At 43.5% G+C, this 25,588-nt stretch overlaps 1 non-coding gene across 1 annotated transcript; it reads left to right on the plus strand.

The window, feature by feature from the left end:
- Positions 1 to 15,500: 15,500 nt before the first annotated feature.
- Positions 15,501 to 15,572, plus strand: Trnag-ucc (transfer RNA glycine (anticodon UCC)). The gene has a single exon. It is a non-coding gene; the product is annotated as a tRNA-Gly (tRNA).
- The last annotated feature ends 10,016 nt before the right edge of the window (positions 15,573 to 25,588 follow it).

Consider the following 25,588-nt stretch of genomic DNA (forward strand, 5'->3'; position numbering starts at 1 on the left):
ATCTCCATGCTTTGTATTATGAATGAAAATTTACATTTCTTCCATGATATCCATTCTTTTACAAAATAGCAAAAAGTAGTGCAGCACCTCGACGTGGCATGGACTCAAAAAGTCGTTGGAGGTCCCTTGCAGAAATATTGAGCAAGCTGCCTCTATAGCCGTCCATCGTTGCGAAAGTGTTGCCAGTGCAGGATATTGAGGTCGACCTCATCTCTCGATTATGCCCCATAAATTTTCGATAGGATTCATTTCGAGCGATCTGGATGGCCAAATAGTTCACTCGAATTCTCCAGAGTGTTCTTCAAACCAATCACGAACAGTTGTGGCCACTGACATGGGCGCGTTGTTACTCACAAAAAGTCCATTGTTGTTTGGGAACATGAGGTCTATGAGTGGCTGCAAGTGGTCATTTTCGGCTAATGATCGGTTCAGTTGGACAAGCGGATCCAGTTGATTTCATGTAAACACAGTCCACACCATTATGGAACCACTACTAGATTGCACAGTGCCTTGTAACAGACAACTTGGTTCCACGGCTTCGTGGGATCTGCGCCACATTCGAACCCAACCATCATCTTTTACCCACTGAAATCGGAACTCATTTAGCAGGCAACATTTTTTCAGTCGTCTGCGTTCCAACTGATATGGTCACGAGCCCAGGACAGGCGCTGCAGGCGATGTCGTGCTGTTAGCAAAGGCACTCACGTCGGTCGTCTGCTTCCATAGCCCATTAACGTCAGATTTCGCAGCACTGTCCTAACGAGTACCTTCGTTGCTTTCTACGGTCATTTTAAGTAGTGTTGCTTGTCTGTTAGCACTGACATCTCTACGCAAACGCCACTGCTCTCTGTCGTTAATGAAGGCCACTTCATTGTCCGTGATCTGTGGTTATCCCTGAAGTGTGGCATTCTCGGCACATTATTGACACTGTGGATCTGGGAATATTGAATCCCCTAACGATTTCCGTAATGGAATGTTCCATGCTTCTAGCTCCAACTACCATTCCGCGTCCCGAGTCTGTTAATTCCCGTCGTGCGGCCATAATCGCGTCGGAAACCTTTTCACATGACTCACCTAAGTACAAATGATAGCTCCGCAAATGTACTGCACTATTATACTCATACCTTGTGTTGCGATATTACCGCCATCTGTATATGGGCATACCGCCATCCCAAGAATTTTGATACGGCAGTGTACGTTGCACACCAATATTTTCCTACTGAAGACTCTGATCACTTACTGCCAGTTTGCAGTCAGACAATCCTCGAACATTTTCAGGTGACGTCAAATTAACAGGCGGAGTATAGTGCTTAAGCTGGGAATTTCGTCAGATTTTCATATATAAAAAAGGGATCTGACGTTAGACATTGTGAAATATTTGAATATCTCTCGGTGCGACGAGAAGTTGCGTTCGGATACAATTATATACACAGGTGTGATAAATTTATATCACGTCACGAACACAAAAAAATGGATGTTCATTTTCATTAAAAGGACCAATTACGTTGTAAAATGTTCAGAATTGCTCGTTTACAAGTTATTTACTTGAGGATCTTGAAAATAATACGTGTCACATGAGTCGATATCGCGGAAAGTTGGCGTTGCCCCCCCTCCCAATCACGCCACCTACCTCTAGTACCCAATATGCCAGTTTATGTGCTCAAGTTATATGCATGATTCTAGTTAGTAGTAGATTATTAGTTCGTTTTATTGTATAATAATCTGCCAGAGACAATTTTTTTTCTCATGCCTGTTCTATCTTTAAGGGAGTAGCCTCCTTGAACGCACGAAAAATAGGTAATTTCTCGTGATTTTTTTAAGGAAAGTAAAAAATTGTGCTGAAGCTGATGATATAGTTTTATTCCTTCCACTTTTGTCTTTAAGGAATTACTTTTGCCTCCACATCGGACGCTCTCTGTAGCCGCTGCGAATCTTGCAGTCGGAACACCAGTCCGGCGGGAAATGCTCCTATTGACCCGTAACAAAATAATTTTGTATAAATCATTTGCAATACATTTTCTACCAGCATACACAGGATGATTGAAAAATATTAAGTTTTAACAAAATGGTGACGTATTGAAACAAGTGTCATTTTCTTTCACCCACAAAATCGAGACAAAATCGTGCACCAAATTCAGGCTTTTGAAGATACCACAAAACGGCTGCGTATGCTGATAGAGAATTCAATTTAGAATACTGGCATAAAATTCCGATGGAAATTGTATGTACCATTCTCAAGTTATGTTTACCGACAATTTGAAAAACACTATTTCGAGAGAAACGCGTTTAAAATTTTTGAAAAATATCCGCTATGTATCAGATAGCTTCGTTCAACGAACCGTGGTAAATAAGAACAGAACATCAATACCGCCGAGGCTTACGTGTGGCCATGAGGTCTATAGAAAAGCGACGCATAATGGTCGTTACCTTCATAAAAATTTTAACTACCATCTCAACAAAACAGAGGTATCATAAAAACAGGTCTGTCAAAATTTATGAACCGTTTTATTTGCAAGACGAGGTTAACCACCTGCGGTCAATCTATAAGAAGAATGGTTATTCTAACAAGGACATAGATCGAGCTTTTCGCCGTAGGCAGAGAATCAGGATCGGTGAAGAACAATGGCCGCGCAACGGGAATGTTTTTCTTCCGTTTATTAGTAAGATTACACATCGCATTGGGAAAATGTTAGAGGAGTAAGGAGTCAAATCCATTCTCAGATACATCAGGAAGATAAAAGAATATATAAGAACGGCAGAAGGTACACGAGATCCTTTGGCTACATTGGGTGTATACAAAATTCTTTGTAGTTGTGCACTAGTATACAGGGTAATTAAAAAGAAACTGCACACACTTCGTGCGTGAAATGCTTGAATCATAAGAGTAAATTGTTAAATAAAGTTTTGTCTGAAACTGTTTTATTTCCAAGTTATGATGCACAATGCCGTTTTTGATAGGCATTAAATCGTGGCCAGTACAGGTTTTTGGCGTCTCGATTCGCCTGCATATCGATTAATGCTGCTTTGTTGACGGTGCCGCGCCGGCCGTTGTGGCCGAGCGGTTCTAGGCGCTTCAGTTTGGAACCTCGCGACCGCTACCGTCGCAGGTTCGAATCCTGCCTCGGGCATGGATGTGTGTGATGTCCTTAGGTTAGGTAGGTTTAAGTAGTTCCAAGTTCTAGGGGACTGATGACCTCAGATGTTAAGTCCCATGGTGCTCAGAGCCATTTGACGGTGCCGCTGCACATTTCAGACGGTAGGCAGAAGATTACGCTGCTTATCCTGATGGGTGGACAGGTCGTTCAGGACCAGTTGGTTGGCCCGCCCTATCTCCAGATGTTACAATCTGGTCGTGTATCTTTGGGGCCCTCTCAGGGAGATCGTGCATAGCGTTGCAACTGAGAATGTAATGCAACTGCAGTAGTGAAATGAAAATGGCTTTGCAACTGTGCAGAAAGGGATGATCGGGACTCGCAGCATTCCGAGAATGGTAAGAATTCGAGCACTCCACTGCCTTCGTCTACATGGGCATCATTCTGAACACGTCCTGAGTAAACGTACATTACTAGTTGAGTTCAATTTCGGCTACCTTCGTGTCGTTGCTTTCTGAATGGTATTAATTTTGTGTTTGTGATTTACTTGTGATCCTTACTCCACTGCATCACTCTGAAATAAAGCAGTTGGAGACAAAAATTTATTTAACGTCTTATTTTTATTCATACATTATACCCATGAAGTATGCACACTTACTTTTGAATCACCTTGCTTTTTGGTACAACGAAAAGAAGTTTTAATACCGATTTAGTTGAACATAAGAGAAAATGCCGCCTGGGACAATTGAATAAATCGGACAGAGTGGAACATGTGTACCAAGAGACCAGTCACGAAATAAAATTCAGTGAGACGACCGACATATCGAAAAAATCGCACCATCATGTGAGCGTCTATAGAGAGGCCTATGAGATGTGTAAATGCCGTAAATGATGACAAATTAGACAAAATACGGAAGTCGACTTTGCACCGACAGAATGATGACCAATTACTTTCATTCGAGAATGTTGGCACTGCCTGAGATAGTCACGTGATGGACTGTGATGCCCTGTATACTGCCTATGCAGAGAGGTCCATTGGTGGTGACCGGGCCAAATATCTGACGAAATAAGCATCAAACGAAAAAACTACAAAGTACGAAACTTGTCTAGCTTGAAGGGAGAAACCAGATGGCGCTATGGTTGGACCGATAGATGGCGCTGCCATACGTCAAACGGATATCAAATGCGTTTTTTAAAATAGGAAACCCCATTTTTTTATTACATATTCTTATAGTACGTAAAGAAATATGAATGTTTTAGTTGGACCACTTTTTTCGCTTTGTGATATATGGCGCTATAATACACTCCTGGAAATAGAAAAAAGAACACATTGACACCGGTGTGTCAGACCCACCATACTTGCTCAGGACACTGCGAGAGGACTGTACAAGCAATGATCACACGCACGGCACAGCGGACACACCAGGAACCGCGGTGTTGGCCGTCGAATGGCGCTAGCTGCGCAGCATTTGTGCACCGCCGCCGTCAGTGTCAGCCAGTTTGCCGTGGCATACGGAGCTCCATCGCAGTCTTTAACACTGGTAGCATGCCGCGACAGCGTAAACGTGAACCGTATGTGCAGTTGACGGACTTTGAGCGAGGGCGTATAGTGGGCATGCGGGAGGCCGGGTGGACGTACCGCCGAATTGCTCAACATGTGGGGCGTGAGGTCTCCACAGTACATCGATGTTGTCGCCAGTGGTCGGCGGAAGGTGCACGTGCCCGTCGACCTGGGACCGGACCGCAGCGACGCACGGATGCACGCCAAGACCGTAGGATCCTACGCAGTGCCGTAGGGGACCGCACCGCCACTTCCCAGCAAATTAGGGACACTGTTGCTCCTGGGGTATCGGCGAGGACCATTCGCAACCGTCTCCATGAAGCTGGGCTACGGTCCCGCACACCGTTAGGCCGTCTTCCGCTCACGCCCCAACATCGTGCAGCCCGCCTCCAGTGGTGTCGCGACAGGCGTGAATGGAGGGACGAATGGAGACGTGTCGTCTTCAGCGATGAGAGTCGCTTCTGCCTTGGTGCCAATGATGGTCGTATGCGTGTTTGGCGCCGTGCAGGTGAGCGCCACAATCAGGACTGCATACGACCGAGGCACACAGGGCCAACACCCGGCATCATGGTGTGGGGAGCGATCTCCTACACTGGCCGTACACCACTGGTGATCGTCGAGGGGACACTGAATAGTGCACGGTACATCCAAACCGTCATCGAACCCATCGTTCTACCATTCCTAGACCGGCAAGGGAACTTGCTGTTCCAACAGGACAATGCACGTCCGCATGCATCCCGTGCCACCCAACGTGCTCTAGAAGGTGTAAGTCAACTACCCTGGCCAGCAAGATCTCCTGATCTGTCCCCCATTGAGCATGTTTGGGACTGGATGAAGCGTCGTCTCACGCGGTCTGCACGTCCAGCACGAACGCTGGTCCAACAGAGGCGCCAGGTGGAAATGGCATGGCAAGCCGTTCCACAGGACTACATCCAGCATCTCTACGATCGTCTCCATGGGAGAATAGCAGCCTGCATTGCTGCGGAAGGTGGATATACACTGTACTAGTTGCCGACATTGTGCATGCTCTGTTGCCCGTGTCTATGTGCCTGTGGTTCTGTCAGTGTGATCATGTGATGTATCTGACCCCAGGAATGTGTCAATAAAGTTTCCCCTTCCTGGGACAATGAATTCACGGTGTTCTTATTTCAATTTCCAGGAGTGTAGTCACAAACATATGGCTCACAATTTTAGACGAACAGTTGGTAACAGGTATGTTTTTTAAATTAATATACAGAACGTAGGTACGTTTGAACATTTTATTGCGGTTGTTCCAATGTGATAAATGTACCTTTGTGAACTTATCATTTCTGAAAACGCATGCTGTTACAGCGTGATTACCTGTAAATACCACATTAATGCAATAAATGCTCAAAATGATGTCCGTCAACGTCAATGCATTTGGTATTGGTAATATGTGTAACGACATTCCTCTCAACAGCGAGTAGTTCGCCTTCTGTAATGTTCGCACATGCATTGACAATGCGCTGACGCATGTTGTCAGGCGTTGTCGGTGGATCACGATGGCAAATATCCTTCAACTTCCCCCACAGAACGGGGAAGTCAGATCCGGTGAATGTGCGGGCCAAGACCAATCCACCTGTCATGAAATACGCTATTCAATACCGCTTCAACCGGACGCGAGCTATGTGCCGGACACTCATCATGTTGGAAGTACATCGCCATTCTGTCATGCAGTGAAACATCTTGTAGTAACATCGTAGAACATTACGTAGGAAATCAGCATACAATGCACCATTTAGATTGCCATCGATAAAATGGGGCCAACTATCCTTCCTCCCATAATGCCGCACCATACATTAACCCGCCAAGGTCGCTGATGTACCACTTGTCGCAGCCATCGTGGATTTTCCGCTGCCCAATAGCGCATATTATCTCGGTTACGTTATCGCTGTTGGTGAATGACGCTTCATCGCTAAATAGAACGCGCGCAAAAAATCTGTCATCGTCCCGTAATTTCTCTTGTGCCCAGTGGCAGAACTGTACACGACATTTAAAGTCGTCACCATGCAATTCAAATGGTTCAAATGGCTCTGAGCACTATGCGACTTAACTTCTGAGGTCATCAGTCGCCTAGAACTCAGAACTAATTAAACCTAATTAACCTAAGGACATTACACACATCGATGCCCGAGACAGGATTTGAACCTGCGACCGTAGCGGTCGCTCGGTGCCGCACTGTAGCGCCTAGAACCGCACGGCCACTCCGGCCGGCGCCATGCAATTCCTGGTGCATAGAAATATGGTACGGGTGCAATCGATGTTGATGTAGCATTCTCAACACCAACGTTTTTGCGATTCCCGATTCTCGCGCAATTTGTCTGCTACTGATGTGAGGATTAGCCGCGACAGCAGCTAAAACACCTACTTGGGCATCATCATTTGTTGCAGGTCGTGGCTGACGTTTCACATGTGGCTGAACACTTCCCGCTTCCTTAAATAACGTAACTATCGTCCAGGATACCGACCAGCACACATAGCACACGCCCTTTGGGCATTTTGAACACAATAGCCATACATCAATACGATATCGACCTTTTCCGCAATTGTTAAACGGTCCAATTTAACACGGGTAGTGTATCACGAAGCAAATACCGTCCGCACTGGCGGAATGTTTCGTGATACCACGTACTTACACGTTTGTGACTATTACAGCGCCATCTATCACAAAGCGAAAAAGTGGTCCAACTAAAACATTCATATTTATTTACGTACTACACGAATATGTAATAAAAAATGGGGGTACCTATTTAAAAAAAAACGCAGTTGATATTCGTTTGACCTATGGCAGCGCCATCTAGCGGGCCAATCATAGCTCCATCTGGTTTCCACCTTCAAGCTAGACGAGTTTCGTTCTTTGTAGCTTTTTCGTTTGATGCTTCTTTCGTGAGATATTTGGCCCGGTCACTATCAGTGGACCACCCTGTATATACGGCGCACCCTACTGCAGTGATTGCAGTTCGCCGCTTCGCCTCTGAAAAGGTCTCCCGCCGCCGGAGATGAAAGATTTGGGGAAAGTTTTACATGCCGACCAGCCTGTCAGGTCGGACGTTTTAAGTGAAGTTAGTACCGGCCGTGAAAGTCTACGTTGTATGATCAGAATTATGTCGAGTCGTTTTGCTATTGGTCGATAGGGAATTACGTAATAATTTGTAAATGTTAATAACAAGGAACAAGAGAATTAAACGGAGAATACGATTGAATATCAGCACGACTTTTCAGATACAGCTGTTGTATTGACATCGCCAGAGGGAACACTGCCCTGACGGCGTCTGCTGCCGGACTGTTCAGAGTGTGTGAGCTGAGCGGAAGGCTTCCACCACAGCTGCTCGCGGCTACCAGTAACACGGCCCAACTTGAGAACACGGCGCAGACCGCAGCTTTGATGTAGCCGGGCCGTGGGCAGAGTCTGTGCCAACCGGTTGAGTGCCGCTCCACCACAGCGCAGCGGAGTTGTCTGCAGGCTCCTGGACTACACTGTGTCCGAAGCGTCAAAAAAAAGGAACAGTTGACACTTTATTGCAATTAGTGAGACATTAATTAAAAATTTCTCACCGTAGACAGCCGCAGTGACATACACTACTGGCCATTAAAATTGCTACACCAAGAAGAAATGCAGATGATAAACTGGTATTCATTCGACAAATATATTATACTAGAACTGACATGTGATTACATTTTCACCCAATTTGGGTGCATAGATCCTGAGGAATCAGTACCCAGACAACAACCTCTGGCCGTAATAACGGCCTTGATACGCCTGGGCATTGAGTCAGACCTTGGATGGCGTGTACAGGTACAGCTGCCCTTGCAGCTTCAACACGATACCACAGTTCATCAAGAGTAGTGACTGGCCAGTTGCTCGGCTACCATTGACTAGACGTTTTCAATTGGTGAGAGATCTGGAGAATGTGCTGGCCAGGGCAGCAGTCGAACATGTTCTGTATCCAGAAAGGCCCGTACAGGACCTGCAATATGCGGTCGTGCATTATCATGCTGAAATGTAAGGTTTCGCAGGGATCGAATGAAGGGTAAGCCACGGGTCGTAACACATCTGAAATGTAACGTCCACTATTCAAAGTGCCGTCAGTGTGTACAAGAGGTGACCGAGACGTGTAGCCAATGGCACCCCACGCCGGGTGCTACGCGAGTGTGGCGATGACGAATACACACTTCCAATGTGCGTTCACCGCGATGTCGCCAAACACGGATGCGACCATCATGATGCTGTAAACAGAACGTGGATTCATCCGAAAAAATTACGTTTTGCCATTCGTCCACCCAGGTTCGTCGTTGAGTACACCATCGCAGGCGCTCCTGCCTGTGATGCAGCGCCAAGGGTAACCGCAGCCATGGTCTCCGAGCTAATAGTCCATGCTGCTGCAAACGTCGTCGAACTGTTCGTCTCCATATGTTGACTCAGGGATCGAGATGTAGCTGCACGATCCGTTACAGCCATGCGGATAAGATGCCTGTCATCTCGACTGCTAATGATACGAGGCCGTTGGGATCCAGCACGGCGTTCCGTGTTACCCTCCTGAACCCACCGATTCCATATTCTGCTAACACTCATTGGATCTCGATCAACACGAGCAGCAATGTCGCGATACGATAAACCGCAATCGCGATAGGCCACAATCCGACCTTGATCAAAGTCGGAAACGTGATGGTACGCATTTCTCCTGCTTATACGAGGCATCACAACAACGTTTCACCAGGCAACGCCGGTCAACTGCTGTTTGTGTATGAGAAATCGGTTGGAAAATTCCCTCATGTCAGCACGCTGTAGGTGTCGCCACCGGTGCCAACCTTGTGTGAATGCTCTGAAAAGCTAATCATTTGCATATCACAGCATCTTCTTCCTGTCGGTTAAATTTCGCGTCTGTAGACGTCATCTTCGTGGTGTAGCAAATTTAATGGCCAGCAGTGTAAATGTTACTTCTCGTTTCCCCATTTATTACTAGTAGAACCACAGCGCTTTCCAAAAAAAATTCAACATCACAAAAACGACAAGAAAGAAACGTAACACTGGCATGTAATGTGCTACATGCCTGGGCATGCACAAAGTACAGCGTGTCACAAAAATAATTATTTGTTTTCATGAAAACAATACACTGAGGTGACAAAACTCATGGAATAGCGATTACACTTGTACAGGTGGTGGTAGTATTGCATACACAAGGCATAAAAGGGAAGCAAACTGGCGGAGCTGTCATTCGTACCAAGGTGATTCAGGTGAAAAGGTTTCCGACGTGGTATGGCCGTACGACGGCAATTAACAGACTCTGAATGCAGAATTCTAGTTGGAGCTAGACGCTTGAAATGTTCCATTTCGGTAATCATTAGGGAATTTAATATCCTGAGGTCCACAGTGTCAATATTGTCCTGAGAATACCGCACTTCTCACCACGGACAACGGAGTGGCCGCGGCCTTCACTTAACGACCGAGAGCAGCGTCGTTTGCGCAGAGTTGTCAGTGCCAACGGACAATCAACACTGCTTAAAATAACGGCAGATATGAATGTGGCACGTACGACGACGGTAGCCGTTAGGATAGTGCTGTGAAATTTGGCGTTAACTTGATACGGAAGCAGTTGACCGATTCCAGTGCCTTTGTTAACAGCACGGCATCGCCTGCACCGCTTTTCGTCAGCTCGTGAGTTGGATCATAAACGACTGAGAAACTGTGGCTTGGTCAAATGAGTCCCGATTTTAGTTGGTAAGAGCTGATGATTGGGTTCGAGCGTGGTGCAGATCCCACGAATCCATGGATCCAAGTTGTCAAGAAGGCTCTATGCAACCTGGTGGTGGCTGTGTTTACACGGAATGGACTTAGTTCTCTGGTCCAACTGAACCGATCATTGACTGGAAATGGTTATGTTCGGCTACTCGGAGACAATTTGCAGTCATTCATGGAATTCATGTCCCCAAATAAATGTGGGTTTTTTGTGGATGAGAATGCACCATTTCACTGAGCCACAACTACTCGCGGTGGGTTTGAAGAGCATTCCGGACAATTAGAGGGAATGATTTGGTCAGCCGGATCTCCCAGTATGAATCCCATCTCATGGGACATTTATGGGACATAGTGAGAAGGTCAGTTCGTGTACAGAATCCTGCGTCGGCAACACTTTCGCGGTTATGGGCGGCTATTGAGGCTGCTTGGCTCTGTATTTCTGCAAGGGACTTCTGACCAGTTGGGTCAAGATGGCTCTGAGCACTATGGGACTTAACTGCAGTGGTCATCAGTCCCCTAGAACTTAGAACTACTTAAACCTAATTAACCTAAGGACATCACACACATCCATGCCCGAGGCAGGATTCGAACCTGCGACCGTAGCGGTCGCGCGGTTCCAGACTGTAGCGCCTAGAACCGCTTGGCCACTCCCGCCGGCTGACCAGTTGGTTCAAATGGTTCTGAGCACTATGGGACTTAACTGCAGTGGTCATCAGTCCCCTAGATCTTAGAACTACTTATACCTAATCTAACCTAAGGACATCACACACATCCATGCCCGAGGCAGGATTCGAACCTGCGACCGTAGCTGTCGCGCGGTTCCAGACTGAAGCGCGTAGAACCGCTCGGCCACATCGGCCGGCTGACAATTTTTCCACCGTAGCCCGGAACATACTCCGTAGTTGATCAGCGTGATGCATAAACCAATCTCGCAGTTAAGGCACAGTATTGATTTTAGTCCTGTACATAAGGGACTTGATATAAGCTCACACGAACAAGTCTAAGGGGATAATATCTGGTCACCTCACAGTCTCCATACGCCGTGAACCTCGAACGATCCACCGTCGATGGCAAATGAGGTTGAGGTAATCTCGAACAGTGAAAGTAAAATCAGAAGGAGTCACATCTTACAAGTACAAAATGGAATTTAGAATTCCACCTGACTCCAATTGCGGTTTCAGGAAAAGCACAACCACGTCGAAAGGTAACTGGTACATTATATCGTTTTCTCTGCAAAGATAATCCATAGATCTTAATCTTGGACATCCCTAGCCATAAGTTCAGTTTCGAAATTTGTCTCTCCCATTCTTGCACCTCATGTGAATTGCTGTTCGGTATTAGGTCCTAAAGTCTTTTTATTGTATGTCAATGATGTTTCACCAGTTTTCAAATAGCACCATGCGCTGATGACCTCTAGCTGTGTCTAAGTTCGTAACCAGTAAACCTTTAGACAGCTACCGAGAATCTCAGCACCGACCTGTATATACTATGAAAAGGATCACTGTATATGGGTTAAGCCTAATTCCATCCAAAACCCAAGTGGTACTGGTTGGTCATACTAGGCTCATCACCACGAAATATCGGTATCCATAACATCTTTAATCCTAAAGGGGACAAAGATAAACTTCTTTCCCCCAGCAAAGAGCCTAGGAGTAAGAATAGATGAAAATCTTAATTGCAATGAGCACACCACTCTAAAGTACAAGAAAACATCAGCGTCTCTCCATGCTCTGCAAAAATATAAAAACCTCTTCCCTCTTGACCAATTATCGATTACAACGATGTTATCCTGGAAGGTCTTTCTCAGGAAAGTTTACAGCACCTGGAACTTATTATGAATGCCTGTGTCCGTTATATCTCTAATGGTTCTAATGGTTCTGAGCACTATGAGAATTAACTTCTGAGGTCATCAGTCCCCTAGAACTTAGAACTACTTAAACCTAACTAACCTAAGGACATCACACACATCCATGCCCGAGGCAGGATTCGAACCTGCGACGTAGCGGTGCGCGGTTCCAGACTGTAGCGCCTTGAACCGCTCGGCCACCCCAGCCGGCCGTTATATCTCTATTGTGGGACCCTTTGATCATGTTTCACCAAAATATGCACATGTTTCCTGGCTGCGTGCAGACAATTGCAGGGGTTTCCATACTCTGTCTTCTCTGCTGTCTCTCTCCCTCATATCTCTCCTTGACCTTAACGCTCTTGTCTGAACAGCACGGCAGGATCACCAGTTCCCATCAGACCATAATCCTTTGTCCTGCTTCATCGTTCAGCCACTTTCTGGAAGTCCATCTCAAATGATATTAGAGAACTGAATAATATCTTCGGCTTCAGAAGACAATTAATCCAATATGTACTGAAGCAACAGTGACTATCTTTACCCCTTATGCATTCATTACCCCTGTACATCATTCCCAGTTACATCTTCCAGTATTCTTGGCTGGTATAGTGTCCTTCCATTTCCTTTTCCCAGAATTCGCTATATCAGAAAGCATCTAATTTTTACATGTATAAATTCTTTTTATATCTGCCATACTGCTACCACTAACCCCACTGCTGTTATTATTATTATTTCAATGTAATCCTATTTGTCGTATTAAAATGGTTATTTCAAAGGTAACTACCATGTAGATACAGTACTGTATGTGTGAAACCTGGTCCAATCAGATCAGATCAAGTAAATAAATAAATAAATAAAATAAATGCTGCGTGGCTACATTGAACTACAATGATTTATAATTCCTAGTATGTCCTCTTGTTGTATAGAAATGTGTTTTAGTTATTAAACATGTTTCATGGCAGAAATTATCTAGTGGACATACTGTGCCAGATTACAGGCTTATGTCAAGGTCACTGATAAGGATTTCTGGGGTATCAGCATAAATACTATTGAAAGTCACCCTTCACTTACTTCCACATGGGTAATCACCACATACCTTAGGCTATTGTGCTAGCTATATTCAGGCTCACTCAGGGGAACCCCCACCCTACCCACATTTCGTGTGAATATGTAGCAAATGGAACAATGGGAGAATGCCTGTATTCCCCTACTGCCAAAGTGAGGAAGTTAGATCCTATAAAGGTAGATTTACGACTTGGTATTCCTATGTAGATTGTGCTGCCTGGTGAACTTGAGGCTATACAGCTACAATTTAAGGCTTGTAGTACATGTATGCTTTCAAAATATTGTGCTATGCAATGACTGTCAAAAATGTAAATACATAAAACAAAATAATTTTCACAAAGCTGTACTTACTTAATCGATAGTCCTAAGAAACATTGATTGCACACACACACACACGCAACAATGCTGCCACTACCTCCAGCCTCCCCCAACGCTGCCACCACGTCCCCACTCGTTGGAATGTACCACAGTGTTAGAAAGATATGGCCTCACTTACAGCCAGAGCAGCAGGCTGATAATCCGTCCACCTTCCAAACAATTGGACTATGCAGCTACAATGCTTCCAAAGCAGTAGTGAAGTATGAAATAACACACGGCATGCCTCCCTCCTAGCCCCCTCTGCCACATCACGAGGTAGTTTAAAAACAGCCAATCCAACATAACTAGTAAAATCGATTACTGGCAAACTCTTGAGCTTCGATGCAGAATTTAAATGTTCCCTAGCACGGCTAAACCTGCGCCGTCAAAAGCTTTCTCCGTGAGATTTATCACAAAACATTGAATTATAGTATTAGACCCCGAGCCACGGAAATGTTCAAACTTCGCTAAATGCATGGCAGTTACAGAGTGAAATTCCCAGTCGGCCAGCGACCGCGAAGCACCGCCCAACCAGTCCCAATAAAAAGCCAAAATTTTTGAAGCAGTCATTAAACGAAGCCGAAACAATCCCTTGGAAACAAAATCCAACCATCGACTAGTGTAATGGATCCTTTCACGAGCAATAGCAGGCCCAGCGCTATGCTTCAAGCGATTTGTGTCAGGAAACTAATACAGTGCACAACTTTGGCAAACCTTGGAACAATATTTTGATCACGACACCTCAACAAAAACGGCAACGCACATTGCTGTCGTACTCCACTGCTGTAAAGGTTGTCCAGTCTCCGCAAGCCATGACACATTTCTTCCCCGTAAACTAAGCAGGAAGGGTTGGGGCGGGGGGTGAGGGGGGAGGGGAGAATTACTGGTTTGTCGGAATTGAGTGATTGCAGTTGTGATCCACTGATATTGCAGTCCTAGGGTTTTTGCACATTAGAAATCACTTGCCAATCCTGTCACTGCTTTGAAATCTTATAAATCTCTGATGGGAAATTTGTCCAACTTCTCGGGGTAGTATATGATTTTAGATAACTGAATGATCCGTAACAATTCGGAGCTGAACAAACTACCAGGTCGTTAATCTACAACATGAACAATGGCGTCGGTCCCCACACACTTCCTTTGCGATACATCTAAAGTCGATGCCCCTTCACCCGAGAAAAGCTGCCGGATTCTCTCAACCAAGAAATCCTCAGCACAGTCACCAGACAGAAACTATTCTTAATGAGATCCACGTTGCCCTACATCAAGGACGCAGCAACCAACTCTGACACAGTCATGAAATTTTCTTAATATTTCGGACTCATTGTATACGGCAAAACAATATGATTTAGAATTGCTTCAAACAAAAGGAATAACGTCTTAATTATATACTGAGCAAGGTAGTCAAAGCTTAAGAACTGAACTTTCTTTTGGAAAGAACGGACCCGATTCTCCATCATGCTATCCGTATTCAGATTATCCTTGATTCTCTACAGTTGCTTGAAGTGGATGACTGCATGGATCTTTTGATGCGAACACAGACAATCTGCTTCCCGTTCTTGTCCAAATTTGTGTTCTGTCTACGAAACGTTAAATATTTTTCCCTCACATTACCTTGCAACTCCTCAATAGCCGACTGTCAAATGACGGAGACCATCTGCGCGTGAACCAAACTCAGAGCGTGCTGCACGCAAGTCCTTCCAGCAGGGATCTGGTCTTGTAAGGTCACGGTGACAGCCGGAGCGGCGCTGTGTTCCTCTCGATGACTCAGCGGCGCTGTTTTCCTTTCGATGAGTCTGCAACGTGCTAGGTATGTATCATCCAGCGATGGTGGTGTAATGGTCAGCATAGTTGCCTTCCAAGCAGTTGATCTGGGTTCGATTCCCAGCCATCGCAGTTATTTTTACTTCTTGCTTTTGGGACAGTATGTCTAACTTGGATTTTTCAGTATTATTTTAATTTATTTTACTGTTAGGTCATTGACACCTTCAGGTAAGAGAGACACTTCGATTTTCATTATTTCTTATAAATTTAAATGGTCTTGATCGCAATGTAGTGTTATAACAACTTCATGATAACTCGTTTCTGCTAACCAGCAATCATCCTCAAATCATGTTTCATTCCCACCAGATAGGTACGTTAACAGTCATGTTCTCACCAGCCTTTGGATACTGACAAGTTGTAGTTCTTCTCACTGTATTTAGGCACCAATTACACTGTAAGTGTGATGTGAGGATGGTTGTTCAACAACCGAAACCGGCTATTATCTAACTATTACATTATATTGCGATCAATACTATTAAAATTTATTATTCTTGATTATATGGCTCGCTAAAAATGCAGCACCCTTTGCTACAGTTAGAGCTATCTTTTTTCTGACTTGACTGGGGAATCGTTTAAAGTAAACAGAACATGCAATTTTTTTTTCTATTGCCGCCTTTTATCAAAAATTATAACGTTATTTTACTAATCGAACTCTTGAAAATTCGTAGACCTTAAGTTCTAAACCATATAAGCTCTAGTGTTTGAAACTTTCAACGAATATGAAAACCTAAAGTAATGTAGTCCTCCATACTGAGCAAACTCTGTTTGATCCAATAGCTTCTGAATAGATATGTGAGACCTAGCGCAATATTACCGGCTAACAGTATTACCAACACAAAACTTATAACCAGCAAACTGCACAATTTTTGGTTTCTCACTTGCCTCCATTGTTTACTAGACTTTCAAGTGTTCGACTGTGTTACTTAAAATATATACTTTAATCTTTGTAAGAGAACAACCTTGCAAACGAAAAATCTATAGAAAGAGAAATAGATTATTATTAACCTATACATATCCTATTCATAATATCTTTTTCCAACTTAAGATGATTTTCATTTCTTGAGAAGTCCTGAAATTTGTACATTGTACATTGATTCACAGTACAGGTACCATCTTTCTTTTTTAACAAATTACATAATATTACTTGAATCTACTTGTGAAATAATACACCCTTCCGAGCGCCAGCTTTAATATGCAATGAATATTAAAGAATTAGTGCTTTATTTTAAAATATACAAAGTGACTGATCTTAAAGGTTTTAAACCATAACATTGAAATCAATACTTATTTGTATAACAACAAACTTTTTGATATCAATTTCATAAAGGCTATAATATCTGTTGGAATCATCAGGGTTGCAAAAATACCTAATGTTTTGTGTAAAGGTATCAAGAAATATCCTCAACTATGTGGATACGTCCCACCCACAGCTTTATATTGGACACATAAGAGTTAGAGATGTTCTGTATCTCTGAATGTTGCATAATCACCACAGAGAATGGAGTTTCCTCTATGTTCATCCCAAACATGTGTGATGGAAAACACCCACGACCAATCCTAATTCTGCAACTCAATGTGATTTTTATTTCTTGGGATGTCCTGAAAACGGGTGTTAGTCAGGATGGTAGGTTGTATCTCCGCATAAATCGTACCCTGCCGACTTTTGACGCTTTCCATTGTTAGTGCCATTCCTGCAGTGTTCCTGCGATGAGTATACAACTTTTGATGGATTGCAGGTATAAAATGTTTGCATGTAAGCGTCAAATTGAGATATGTCACATTTTTAGAAGTCTCCTATGACAGCAGGTCAGTATTCTTATTTTAAGTTATTCCTCAGTGGCTTTTGACTCATGGAGTTGATATTATTTTGTTGCTTGTTGCAGTTTCTACAGTTATAAACACCTCTAATGCACGCATAATGAGGAATTTCTATTTCTTACTTTTATTGTTTAATTACGCAGAAATGTTGGAACACTGGAGGCAATACTGACCTTACGACTTATCTTAGAAGAAAGATTAAGGGAAGGCAAACCTACGTTCCTAGCATTTGTAGACTTAGAGAAAGCTTTTGACAATGTTGACTGGAATACTCTCTTTCAAATTCTAAAGATGGCAGGGGTAAACTACAGGGAGCGAAAGGCTATTTACAATTTGTACAGAAACCAGATGGCAGTTATAAGAGTTGAGGGGCACGAAAGGGAAGAAGTGGTTGAGAAGGGAGTGAGACAGGGTTTTAGCCTATCACCGATGTTATTCAATCTGTATATTGAGCAAGCAGTAAAGGAAACAAAAGAAAAATTTGGAGTAGGTATTAAAATCCAGGGAGAAGAAATAAAAACTTTGAGGTTCGCCGATGACATTGTAATTCTGTCAGAGACAGCAAAGGACTTGGAAGAGCAGTTGAACGGAATGGACAGTGTCTTGAAAGGAGGATATAAAATGAACATCAACAAAAGCAAAACGAGGATAATGGAATGTAGTCGAATTAAGTCGGGTGATGCTGAGGGAATTAGATTAGGAAATGAGACACTTAAAGTAGTAAAGCAGTTTTGCTATTTGGGGAGCAAAATAACTGATGATGGTCGAAGTAGAGAGGATATAAAATGTAGACTGGCAATGGCAAGGAAAGCGTTTCTGAAGATGAGAAATTTGTTAACATCGAGTATAGATTTAAGTGTCAGTAAGTCGTTTCTGAAAGTATTTGTATGGAGTGTAGCCATGTACGGAAGTGAAACATGGACGATAAATAGTTTAGACAAGAAGAGAATAGAAGCTTTCGAAATGTGGTGCTACAGAAGAATGCTGAAGATTAGATGGGTAGATCACATAACTAATGAGGAGGTATTGAATAGGATTGGGGAGAAGTTTGTGGCACAACTTGACTAGAAGAAGGGATCGGTTGGTAGGACATGTTCTGAGGCATCAAGGGATCACAAATTTTGCATTGGAGGGCAGCGTGGAGGGTAAAAATCGTAGAGGGAGACCAAGAGATGAATACACTAAGCAGATTCAGAAGGATGTAGGCTGCAGTGGGTACTGGGAGATGAAGAAGCTTGCACAGGATAGATTAGCATGGAGAGCTGCATCAAACCAGTCTCAGGACTGAAGACCACAACAACAACAACAACTTTTATTCTTGGTCAGAGCTTTCCTTGCAGAAATAGAACCGACAAATACCAGCAAGCAAGTTGCGATGACTGTTTTAACGAACTTCATTGTGTCACAATACCTTCGTCTATAAATACAAAAGATATTCGAAGAAATTGGAGTGATTTAGCAATTGACATCAACTAATGCTAACTGTAAAATTATACCTTATTTCCAACTCTCGGTTTGAGTACGTCAGGGTAAATTGTAAAATAATCTAGAGGCATCATTTGTGGTGTAACAGAGAATGTAAATGTAAGAGAGAGAACTTCGAATTAGTCAACTTACATTATGTGAATCGAAAATCGAGATGTTAGTTCCTTTCATATCTCGGTGTAGACCTTAGTCAGATGATTCTGTACGTTAGGATGATACTTTGCTATACAGATTATCATTGTAATATATTGTTGATGGTTATTTATTAATTCTTTTTTGACCAAACATAATTACAAATGATAATATTGCAAGTAGCCTGAATGTTCAATAAATTACCATCGGGGATTGAATATTCATTAAATACTAATTGTCTTCATAAGTTTACAAGTTCCTCTAATAGCTTTATTCACAGTGCATACCTCTATTAACAATGCTACACTGATAACTTCGATTCTCAATGCTTGAAGATAGAGGCCCATCTTCAGGGACATACAGCTTTCACGCAGCTCTTGTTAGGGTTGTGACGTAAAATTTTGTCATAATTTGGTGTAGTTAGGATAAATCCTCTGTAAATGAGAAGAAAAATGCTGGTCCGTGCTCTCCAACGTACAATCTACGTCAGGGCTGGGTGCGTGAGCTGTCCACAGGGACTGTGGGCACGTGTATTGTGGTGCGAACATAATGTGGCTGCAGCTCACATTCTTACCTGTCAGGACTGATGACTACCGTAATAGCAACCACCAACTCTACAGGGAGTTCGTGTCAGTAGTACGCAATCGACAGCTGAAGTGTTCAGTACTGGTATTGGTATACCTTATTGTAATGCTACTGTACATTTTTTTGTAAGAATACATGGTCGTCGTAAGGTTGACCTTGATGAGGTAATTTGTGTATGGTGTGAAGGACTTGATGTGTGTGAAACTGTAAGTTTTGTTGCTGATGTGACTGCATGTTTGCCTGCCGCTGTGATCGAGTGGTTCTAGGTACTTTAGTCCGGAACCACGCAGCTGTTATGGTCGCCGGTTCGAATCCTGCCTCGGGCATGGATGTGTGTCATGTCCTTAGGTTAGTCAGGTTTAAGTAGTTCTAAGTCTAGTGGACTGATGACCTCAGATGTTAAGTCCCTTAGTGCTTAGAGCCATTTGAACCATTTTTGACTGCATGTTTTCATAAATAAAGCGCGTGACTTAAGAAAAAAGCTACGCATTGATGTTGGCAAAAACTGAGAAGCAATTCTCGGTGTTGCACGTCTCAGGGGCGCTCTGGGATGCTTTCTGCGTGAGGCACCGCTGTGCATATCTGTGAGTCGCAGCTCGTTTGCATAAATGCATTTCAGTGCTCAAGCATGCAGTGCGGGACATTGCGGGTTGCTTATGTAGCATACTTCCACACCGAACAACAGCAACAGTTAACGAAGCGCTAACATCCGAAAAAGCATCGTATTTATTAATGTTAAAATTCAATACTCTTCCTATGAAAACACTACGTCCATCCACAACTGAGAAAGATCCAGTACCTTTCGACTTCAGTTTTCGGTTGTTTAACATAGTTCCTGTAGAGAGTAGGAAATAAAACATGATCAACTGCTTTACATAGAGTAGCGCTGTTGCATGTAAAGCAACTGATAATGTTTCATTCCCTACAGAAACCATATTTACCAAGCATTAAGTCTAATTAAATGTTACTGGATCTTTCACACACATATGGATGGACCTTGTGTTTTCGTAGTAGTAGTACCGCAGCCTTGTTAGTCTGTTTAGGTGAATGGTAACGTACGTGCTTCCCATGCAGTGGGCTCGGGTTCGATTCCCGGTCTGGTTGGAGATTTTCTCCACTCGTGGATTGTGCGTTTTATTGTCCTAATCATCATTTCATTCTCATCACCGGAGCGCGAGTCGCCCAATGTGTCGTCGACTGAAATAAGACTCGCATCGGCGGCCGAACTTCCTCTGCGGGGGCCTCCTAGCCAGCAATGCCATACGATCATTCCATGCCGTCAGTGTAACATGTGCATCGTATTTACGAAAGTGTAACCTTGAAGACCATTCTTGCTTACACAGAAGTGTCATCTAATGAAAAAGTAATAGCAGTTAGTTTACAAAAATTCTGTCCTGAAGAAAAGCAAATGCCTTCACACTAGCGTGCATGTTGCTACGGGCCATCTCGTAGTGATAGACGGTAAATCATCGAGTAGAACAGAAGTGATATCTGGCGTTCCGCAAGATAGTGTCATAGGCCCTCTGCTGTTCCTGATTTACATAAATGATCTAGGTGATAATCTGAGCAGCCCCCTTAGATTGTTTGCAGATGACGCTGCAATTTACCGTCTAGTAAAATCATCGGACGATCAATTCCAATTAGAAAATGATCTAGAGAGAATTTCTGTACGGTGCGAAAAGTGGCAATTGGCAGTAAACAAAGAAAAAAAGATGGTTCAAATGGCTCTGAGCACTATGGGACATAACATCTGTGGTCATCAGTCCCCTAGAACTTAGAACTACTTAAACCTGACTAACCTAAGGGCATCACACATGCCCGAGGCAGGATTCGAACCTACGACCGTAGTGGTCGCGCCTAGAACCGCTCGGCCACACCAGCCGGAGGCATTATGCAAAGAAAAGTGCGAGGTCATCCACATGGGTACTAAAAGAAATAGGATATATTTTGGGTATACGATAAATCACACAAATCTAAGGGCTATCAATTCGACTAAATACCTAGGAGTTACACTTACGAGCAACTTAAATTGGAAAGACCACATCGATAATATTGTGGGGAAGGCGAAACAAAGACTGCGCTTTGTTGGCAGAACACTTAGAAGATGCGACAAACCCACTAAAGAGACAGCCTACATTACACTTGTCCGTCCTCTGCTGGAATATTGCTGCGCGGTGTGGAATCTTACCAGGTGGGATTGACGGAGGACATCGAAAAAGTGCGATGAAGGGCAGCTCGTTTCGTGTTATCGGGCAATAGGGATGGAAGTGTCACTGATATGATACAAGAGTTGGGGTGGCAGTCACTGAAACAAAGGCAGTTTTCTTTGCGGCCAGATCTATTTATGAAATTTCAGTCACCAACTTTCTCTTCCGAATTCGAAAATATTTTGTTGACACCCACCTACGTAGGAAGAAATGATCATCATAATAAAATAAGAGAAATCAGAGCTCGAACGCCGCGCGGGATTAGCCGAGCGGTCTCAGGCGGTTGGTCCCGGCGGAGGTTCGAGTCCTCCCTCGGGCATGGGAGTGTGTGTTTGTCCTTAGGATAATTTAGGTTAAGTAGTCTGTAAGCGTAGGGACTGATGACCTTAGCAGTTAAGTCCCATAAGATTTCGCAGACATTTGAACATTTTGAGCTCGAACGGAAAGATTTAGGTGTTCCTTTTTCCCACGCGCCATTCGAGCGTGGAATGGTAGAGAAATAATATGAAAATGGTTCGATGAACCCTCTGCCAGGCACTTAAGTGGGAATTGCAGAATAACCATGTAGATGTAGACGTAGATGTAGATGTAGAAGAGAGAAGCGCGCTCACAGGGATACCACGACAGGGCTGCCGGCAGAGCCACAAGACACAAGCATGGGACGTAGTGGAGCCTGCCGCATATCGCATCTACCTGAAAAATCGGGGCCGGCCGGGGTGGCCCAGCGGTTTTAGGCGCTACAGTCTGGAACAGCGCGACAGCTACGGTCGCAGGTTCGAATCCTGCCTCGGGCATGGATGTGTGTGATGTCCTTAGGTTAGTTAGGTTTAAGTAGTTCTAAGTTCTAGGGAACTGATGACCTTAGAAGTTAACTCCCATAGTGCTCAGAGCCATTTGAACCATTTGAACCATCATGAAAATTATAGATCCTCTATTACTTCAGAACCTGCCCTTGATGTTCCACTCCAACCACAAGACCTTTATACCACAGGCAAAGCACGATTGCTATCCGGGCTATGTAAGTTTTCCTCGAAACCTGCTTCCAGACGGAAATGGCACAGCTACATCACCTGCTGCAGAAAGTGATGCTAATGGGCCAGATACAACAGACACGGTAGAATTATTTTAAGAGAGAAGGTATGGAAAAAGAAGGAGATAAGTTTCCGACATCTTGTCTAAAAATTTTGTAAATCTAATTTCAGTTTATAAACGTGCTTTTCAAATAAAAACTGAAACGAACTTCGATGTATACTTTACAGTTACTTCAAATACTGTAAATATCACTGCAGACAACAAATGATTTGCTGAATTTTTTCATAGTGGATGCTGTCAACCTCCGTGACTGTTCCTTTATAGGGTGTAGAGAAATATCCGCTACCAGTCACAAAAAAAGGTTATTTATTTGTCACACGATCGGTTTCGGGCTTGCGCCCATCCTCAGGTGTTTATACATTCATGTACCTATTTGTACTGCTGGAAATCAATAAAGATGAAGCACCATTATTACAGTTACGCTGTGTTGACAGTTTTGCCACTTAGTTACACACTTACTATCAATTTCACGTCCATATTTCAGTTTTACCAAGTTTAGCTCTATATTTCACTATTACGAAGTGGCTGCATAGTGTGGCTCCTAAAATTAATTTTAATGTAGTTCGGTATTACTTTAGACAAAAGGCACTTTCTGTAGAATTTGATTGCTTGAATGGTCTTCATCATCTTGATTTTACGTGTTTTGAATGCATTGACAATTCGTAATACCTGGCTACGTAACATTAAATGTATTTTATCCAAAGTGGATTTTATCCATAGTGAAATATCCAGCTAAACTCGGTAAAACTGAAATATGGACGTGAATATGATAATACGTGTGTAACTAAGTGGCAAAACTGTCTCCACAGCATAACAATAATAATGGTGCTTCATCTTTATTGATCTCCAGCAGTATAAACATGTACATGAATTTATAAGCATCTGAGGATGGGCGCAAGTCTGAAACCGGTCGTGTGACAAGTAAATAACCTTTTTTTGTGATTGGTAGCGGATATTTTTCTACACCCTATAAATAATTAGCTGCCGAGTACACAGGTCACGAAAATCTTGGTCACTGGTGAGGTCACTTTCCTTAAAACAGTGACCTCGGGAGATCTCCACCACTTCGTAAAATGAACAGAATTACATTCTTAGGACAATGGAAAATTTAGCAGTATAATTTCTTAAATCTTTATAAATCGTTTCAAATAACCCTTCGTCACGATCAGCAATGAAGGGATGTGCCCAGAACTTCTTTTTCTGCATTCCCTTTTTAGTTCCAACTTGGGCCCAAAGCTTGTAGCTCTTCTACTCTTCCACTGAGCGGAGACTGAAGGCGTTCCTCTGGTGTCTCCTGGTACCTTGTATTGCCAAATCTGAGAGCTGCCAGCAGAGCGGCCAGCAAACCTGCCGTGGTGTCCAAGTGCGGTAGGGCCCGTAAGTACCCGCGCACGAGCAGAAGCTGTCAGTTGCAAGTTGCACGTGAGTCCGAGTCTTGCTAGGGAGTTCGTCGTGTCTACAAGTCGTCGAGTGTCTGCAGCAAAAACTGAACACTGAACACAATTATCTCGTGTGGACAGGACTACTGTTAGATTAGTGATCTTCCGACTTTAGTTCAGTGAATATTATTATTTAGTTTCAGTTCGTGAAACAGTCAACGAAGGACAGATAGACTAAACCTGCATTCTAGAATTGCTGAAACCAGCGAAACCAAAGTTGAGTAATATATTTCCCTATTCACCATGGCGTGTTACTTTTATTGTGTGTGTGTGTGTGTGTGTTGCCCTAGAACTCACGCATCCGTCCTACCAGGACATCTACATTAATCTTTCTCAGCGGCAGCGAGATTTTCAGGAAAGTGGACGCCCTCAGTCCAAAACATACTGCTCTTTGTTTCATGAGCAACTGGTCACTTTTCATCGAGATGAAGACAGATTACAAGTACAGCTGAGTCAAAAGTAATTTGAGGTGAGAATGTTAGGTGCCCCACCCCGCATATCAAGGACATTTGCAGGTGCCACTGCGTTTTCTGAAGATGACCGCGTTAAAACAGCAGAGGGAAGTAACGCGTATCGGTTGAGAGGGCATCTTGCCAAGTTTCGATTCGTAATATCCGCACTGGGATGGGCACGAATCAATTGTACAACAGAGTTGAACTAATTTGGTGGAGATACAGATAGTCTAAATCATATTCGAAATATAATTGTAGGACTTTATCTACTTTTAGTACTTATCTTCTCTTTCTTTTTTTGTTATTATTATCATCGTTATTATTATATGAAGTTGGTAATATGACAAATTTCTAAACATAATACCGTAAATCCTTACATAATACAACTATTGCAGACAACCAGGAACCATGTCACCTAAATTGAGAGCCGCAATAAATGAAAAAAAAATTATCTTAGTATAGAACACGTACTCGAGGGCTGAACTATTTCTCAGCTGTGGGATGATCATGAAATATGAACAAAGCATCGAGATCTGTATCTAAAGTCCTGCTCTAATGAATCCAATAGGAATTCGTCGTTATTCGGCGTGACTTCAGCCACATTCTACAAAACAACAATCTAAAACATATCACAAATAGCGGGAATAAGGCACCGTACAACATTTAGGAGCAGTGCCTGGGGAAGGAAGGGGGCAGCTGTGGACGAGGGGGAGGGAGGGGGGAGAGGTACTACTGCACGTCAGTGGCTCTTTCGGGGGCGTCGTGTCCGGCAATCTCCACCGCTGACGTCAGAATCCAATTCAGACCGGCGTGGAAGGGGAGAGAGAAAGCGTTGGAAACAAGCACGTTTGACTTGACACAGGAGTCTGCTTTCATCT

Source organism: Schistocerca serialis, chromosome 8 (genome assembly GCF_023864345.2).
Source record: "Schistocerca serialis cubense isolate TAMUIC-IGC-003099 chromosome 8, iqSchSeri2.2, whole genome shotgun sequence".
Taxonomy (NCBI): Eukaryota; Metazoa; Arthropoda; class Insecta; order Orthoptera; family Acrididae; genus Schistocerca; species Schistocerca serialis.